This window comes from Triticum dicoccoides, chromosome 2B (genome assembly GCF_002162155.2).
Source record: "Triticum dicoccoides isolate Atlit2015 ecotype Zavitan chromosome 2B, WEW_v2.0, whole genome shotgun sequence".
Lineage (NCBI taxonomy): Eukaryota > Viridiplantae > Streptophyta > Magnoliopsida > Poales > Poaceae > Triticum > Triticum dicoccoides.
In genome coordinates this window covers 10,064,219-10,070,723 of record NC_041383.1, presented here as the reverse complement: position 1 = coordinate 10,070,723, position 6,505 = coordinate 10,064,219, and the positions used below count along the sequence as shown (strand labels likewise).

The window sequence follows — 6,505 nt, the reverse complement described above, 5'->3', positions numbered from 1 at the left end:
TGAAGCTGCCTTCGAGTAAACTACGATGACAAGGGGCTTTCAACCAAGAACCAGAATTTGGTTGACTACCCACAAAAGTCAGAACTATTGTTTGCAACTTTATAAAAAGCTAAATTTAATCCAAAAATAATTATGAAGAGAGGTTAGTAATTAAAACTAAGTCATGACTATTTGATTGAAGGGAGAAAATGATTGTTTTTTATTCCAAAGATAAATACACAAGTATAATAAGCAGTAGCATTGTGCAAGCATCGACAGCAATACAAATAGTAGTAGCATCTCAATCCCTCACTATCCCTCTACAATAGTGCAAAGTAGTAAGATATGAACTAACTGCTTGCCTTCTAATATGAGAAGTCAAACCGGTGGTGGAACACACATATCCTAATCTACAATAAAAACATCTACTTTGAATCTTATTTCTCTTTAGCAAGTCTCTTAGTCCAAACTTCAGATAGGCATTCCATAAAGGAAGCACTTCATCAGGATCTTTCTTATCACGTCACATCGTAGAACGCTCCCTGCAGAAATGTAAGAAATATACACAATGAACATCAAATAGTTGAATAGGAAGACACCAGAAACCTCAGAATAGACAGGTAAAATTTGATGGTACACAAATTCCCTTTAGAAGACATAAGAAGGTTTACACTCTCAACAACATCCAAGAAAACCTAACATGCGAGAACTTATTAGTTATTAATGTTACTTCACTTTCTAAATGAAAGTAAAAAATGAGATGCCATTTAAGGACAACAAAAAAACGAAAACAGAGGAAAGAATGTTGGTACATGTACAATATGTATTAGAACTCAAACGCATTTTAAAATGTATGCAGGATAATGGCATTGCTCTGATAGAAGCATAGGACCATTATAAAAGTTGGTGCTATGCTTTTTCTCAGATACATCTGAAGCCTCCCTACAATTTAATCAAATAACTCGTTCTTCTTGTACACAGAGGCACCATTGCATTTAAAGGTAACCATGTGATGCGGGCAAATGATTTAGTTAACGAGAACACAGAGCTGATCACTACCTTGTTTATATACTTGCAATTAGTTGTAGCCATTTCGACAACTGAAGTCTTGTGCTCCCCAAATGAAGGAAGTGCAACACTTCCAGCAATCTCTGAATGTCTGAACACCAAAAAATCAGCTCCTGCAATCGAAATTCTGAAACTTTAATAATTGATCGCCACCAAATTATACACATTGATCCATGGATACTAAAAGTGAGATCTAATTTAACACATTGGTCGATGAATACTAAAAAAGGGGATCTGATTTAACTTTCATACACTTAGCTGTGCTCAGGATGAGGTCAGTTGAGCAGGAGAATGCGAGCATGGAGGGTGTGTCATGATCATTGAATTTGCAAAGGAAGTAGTCAATAAATGAGCAAGCAGTAACAGCTTGCATCCTCCATTTCAAGGTGCTGAAGACCAAAAGCTCCATCATTTTTATTGTCCTTGCCTCAAACGCAGACTTTGCCTCAAATCACCTATCAAGCAAAAACCATCGATTAAATGAGATGACAAATCACATGTTCATAAAGTCTGGGTGTGTGACAGCTAGTGTATGACTGAAAATCTTGAGCCATTCTGTGGAAACTTGGCCGTCCAGATTTAGTTGAGATGACAAGAACATGCATGCACTCACAAAACTGGTATGAAAGGGTCACCTTACCAGAAGATCGACAGTATAAGCTTACCAAAATCTACACGTCGATAACCATGTACCGGAGAGACAAATTGCTTACGATATTACAAGCTCATGTGTGTTCCGATCGTTTGGATGGCGACTTACATCCTTTTAGTGCAAGAGTTGGAAAAAATTCAGCTAGCTAATATCACATCCTCTTAATGTTGTCCTACAAAAGTACAACACTTACATTTTGGTCGAGGCGGTGAGATCCTTAGAGGGGTGGTCACGGCGGATGGGGCGAGGGTACCCTCGAGTCGCCCTCAGGTGGGCGACGCGAGGGGAGTGGGAGTGATCCTTCCGCTGCCTGAAAAATGAATGATCTGAGGCACTTGTTCTTGGTGTAACCTGCAACCAAAACATCCATTCATGCCCATCTTCTCTGAAGTTTGAGGCAGCGATTGCTCTACTACAGCGACTGCGACAGTAGAAGGTTTGAGCTACTTTTCTTGTCTAAAACCAAAAAGGAATAAGAAATATAATATTTGATCATGGCTATTGCAATTCCTCTAACAAACTTCCGTGATGTCCTGCTAGATGGTATAAAATGCAAACTTATTATATTATCACTGTCAACCTCTCGGCCTTGTTTCCCTCAAAGAATACTTTTCCACATGAAGTTATTTATAAAGAAGGGAATAACGTACATAGTTCTAAAGTTAAAACTTAAGAACTACACAATAATTAATAGCTCAAACTCTTGCACACCTTCAGCCAAATAACTACAGAGATGCAGAGTGGAAGCATGTAGCACTGCTCATACAAACAGCTCAATTATAAATGCACCTGGGTCTGGAACTCTTGCTCACTTGATGTACCAACTTCAGCTTCCTCCTCATCTGCTGTTTTCCATATTATAATCTCTTCTCTAGCAGCTGTGTTACGTCCATTATTCGACCCTCGATCAACCTGAAGAATGCATCAAACACAGTTATGTGCTGCCTCGTTGACTCCAACCATCTTGAGAGAAGTAGTATACTTGAAACATCATGATAGAGATGAGAACATTACACTTTCATAAAGGAAATTGTACACTTTCAAAAACAAATAAGCAACGATCCATTTCTGGATTATACTCGGAGTTGTTGCTAGAGGAAATTGTAAAGAAAACGGCCTCATCAGGCCCATATGTTTTCAACCTTCAGAGGTGAGCAATTGATGAGAGCATATCTCTCTTTGATTTACAAAATTCTTCTTTTTATAACTGTTGCATCTATCGAATAGTCCTAATGAAGAAAAGCATAATTTCTCTCCAGCCGTTATACACTAACTATGGGGCGCGAGTAGGTCGGAGGTTGTCCATCAGATTGTCCTCAACGCAAGTAAAAGCAACAGGCTTTCAGCCATGTTGTTACTTGTGCAGAGCTGATTTTTTAAATTAAAACACCTACAGAATGAATAACATAATACTCAGTCGATGGCCCATGATTTAAAAAAAAGCAAATCTAACTAAGTTTCATGCATATGAGAAATACGTGCTACAGAATGGTTTAAGAAGGTTGAGATAGCCAACCTTTTCAGGTGAAAATCAATTCCAAGGTTCCCAATTAACAGAATTATACCATCAATTTTTCCAGGATATCAGCAAAATAGTTCAAGCCATGGAAGTCATGATGCTCTCTCTCTCTCTCTCTGTGCATTCAGAATAGAAAAATAGACAGTCAGGCAAGTAGCATTATTCAGAATAGAAGCACATAGAAAACAAATAAACAAACACACAAATATTGATGTACAGAATCGATACAAAAACATAGTGTGGTGACATTGAGATGTTACATTTACAATTCTACACATACATTATGCCCGTGCATTGTGTGAAACAGTGACATAGCAGACCATCACCACAAGCCCAATCATAGAAATTTCCATGGACAGGGTAGAACCTAGCATGGCAAGATGGCCATGGCGTGGACACAAAGAGCACAAGAGAAAGCTCAGGAGAGGAAGGCGGTGGCTTACCTACACCCGCAGAGTTGGAGAAGAAGTTGCGACGTCGCACAACGGAGAATCAAGAGGAGAACGCCCGTGCGTTGCTACGGGCTACCACAATTTTTAAACTACTTGTTACTTCTAAAAACAATAATTTTTTGCCAAGTGGCAACAATTGGAAAAACGCGGTACCTTGAAGTTCTTAGCAACATTATTTACTACAACAATCAGACTTTAATTGTATGAGTCGAACTGGTTGCTAAATAACAAAAATTGGCTAATCGAATGATTAACAGACTTCCACCCTTCAATATTTTATCTGCACCTTAGCATAAAGAATACTATTATCATTAGTAGTGGCCACAAAACACCAGTACTTTGTAGTAAGGCACCAACAACAGATCCACTATAAATAAGAAAGAATATTCTATCTATAAGTCTATAAACATGTCTAAGGTGCAGGATATCAACCACCGAAAAACTCTTACCACATGTCAAACTTATAGTCAAAGACGAGAGCTTCATATGCAATGTTGTTAGCCACATGTAGCTTAACTCGGGGATTTGTAACTGAAATTGGCTCGGACGAAGACACAAACAACTTCTGTGCACAAAAATAACAAAGAACACCCAGGGAATTCTATAACTATTAACAATAAGTATCACATGTGCGGCGAGCTGACATCCTGGAATTGTGCAAACTCAAGACCATCCGTACGAAATAGAAGTAATCTAGAGAGACATGGACTAAACCTAGGAGCGCACAGCAATAGCGAAGGAATCAGTAAAAAAGACACCAATTAATAAAATCCAAATAGAGGAGAGAAGCAACACATGACCTTGTGTTGGAGGCTCTCCCTAACCAGGAAAGCATGGACTCGGCCAAGTCCGCCTTGCTCGCCATGAACTCTGTCGTCTCCTCCAAGTCAGGGTCCTCCAGCCTGCACCGGCCAAAACACTGCAAAGCTACTTAGACGACCAAACCTCAAAGAAAGCAACAGTTGGGGCTGAGATGGGAAAAAAGTACCGTCTTTTGCTAATTTTATGGGGTCATCTTATGAATGTCACACATAGAGCTGAGATGGGCTGACTCGAAAAACTGAATTCAACCGAAACATAATCAAGACTGGAACCTCTGTATGAATGGCAGTGGATCATCCTATACAACTGTAGTACCTAAATCATAGCTGATCTAAACTAAAGAAAAATCAATATTCGGACGAAATTGAATGTAAATCAAAATTGAAGCCTTTGTATGCATATGAATGGATCATCCTATAATGCTGCATTATCCGGCTCATAAGTAGAACTGCTGAGGCCTTTTCAGGTAGGTTTCTTTCGTTCCATAGTTTGCAATGTATCCTAGTACTTGTTTTTTTTTCTAATTCCTAGTCTACATGGCACCATTGTCAGAATAAATAGATGACATGAGATTGGATTTGTTTATTAGTGCCGGTGCAGCACTTTCAAATAGAACAAGTCAGTTTATCCCAAATGAATATTCTACTATATTGAAAGTATATATGAAGAGCATATTGTCATTTAACTTCAATACAAACAATGGAAGAATTCCATGGATCACAGTATCTATTTATATGTAAGACTCAACAAATCAAACAATTAAGGAATCATCTTTTATTCAGGATGCAGTTAATTCCTCAACATATTGGTAGGCCATGTTCTAAGGAACCAAGAACAGACTATCATGCCCATCTTCTTCCGTAAATTATACAGTGTATTGTCATGTTGGAATGAACAGATGCATAATATGTTAGTTCTTCAGAGTTAAATCAGAATAAAAGCAACACGGCGGTGGGCATACACATGAAAACAATCGTAGCTTCCCAATAGATTGGAATTTATCAAGATTAAGGAACACCTGATTAAATAGACCACTGAAGCTATTCTTTACTCGCATCATTTTTCTTCTCAAGTGTTGATCGGAACTGCAGCAACCCTAAAGTATTCCCTGTAGGAGTAGTATCAAAAACTACAACCCTAATATGCAATAAGAGAACAGAAGTCTTACTGGAACCGAGGTGTGAGCTGAAATAAATACATATCACAATTAACCAAAAAAATATGAGAAAGTACAGGAAGTTGTACCAGCTGGAGTACAGAAGGAGACGTAAGGAAACATATGCTTGACACTGCCAATCTCCCATACCTTCCTCGTTCGGAACATTTATTTAGAGATCTGGACTGAAACAAGCACGCATGAATCAATCTCCTCACTGTTTGGACTCGAACCTGCATGACAGCGTCGAAGAAATTGGTTGTGGAGTTCAATGGTCCACTGGAGGAGGGACTTGGGGTTGATGGTGAGGACGACGCGCACGAGGTCGGACCGCCAAAGTCGCCGGTATGCGACTCACATCCAGGGCGAAAACGGATCTGCCGAAACCTTCGCGAACCAGTCAACAGGCGAACTTGATGGGGAAGAACACATGACGATCTTAGACGTACTCCTGGACATCGGGGGCACGAGGCAGCCACCCGTGTACTGCGGCCCTGCTCTCGTTCGCTGCGTCGCCAGAGGAGGAGGCACCGGCGGTGGCGGTGTGAGATCTGGGGATCTCGAGGGGATGGCGGCGCAACGATCTCGAGGGAATCGAGAGACCACGGCGACGCAGCTTACTCGAGGGGATCGAGAGCCGAGGGCGGCGGCGATGGGAGGGGATCGAGAGTGGAGGGCAGGAGAGTCGTGTGTGCGAGTGGTTTAGGTTTTTTTTCGGTGGTTAATTTTCGTTGGTTAATTTTCGGAGGTTTTTTTCCGTCGCTTGTAGATGGGTGCGACGGGAGGTGCGGCCCAGGACTGCGTAGGGGCATCGCGACGTGGGTTTTTTTTGGTTTGACGCGGCTAACAGTGAGGTG

At 40.5% G+C, this 6,505-nt stretch overlaps 1 long non-coding RNA gene across 3 annotated transcripts; it reads right to left on the bottom strand.

The window, feature by feature from the left end:
- Positions 1-248: 248 nt before the first annotated feature.
- Positions 249-6,282, bottom strand: LOC119361719. 3 transcript variants are annotated; one of them, XR_005172953.1, is made up of 6 exons: positions 3,216-3,648; positions 2,489-2,611; positions 1,893-2,050; positions 1,300-1,502; positions 1,039-1,160; positions 249-521 (listed from the first exon to the last, which is right to left on the bottom strand). It is a non-coding gene; the product is annotated as an uncharacterized LOC119361719 (long non-coding RNA). The 3 variants fall into 3 exon arrangements; XR_005172954.1 differs by lacking the exons at positions 249-521; positions 3,216-3,648 and adding an exon at positions 3,662-6,282 and having other exon boundaries at positions 783-1,160; XR_005172952.1 differs by lacking the exon at positions 249-521 and having other exon boundaries at positions 783-1,160.
- Between the last annotated feature and the right edge of the window lie 223 nt (positions 6,283-6,505).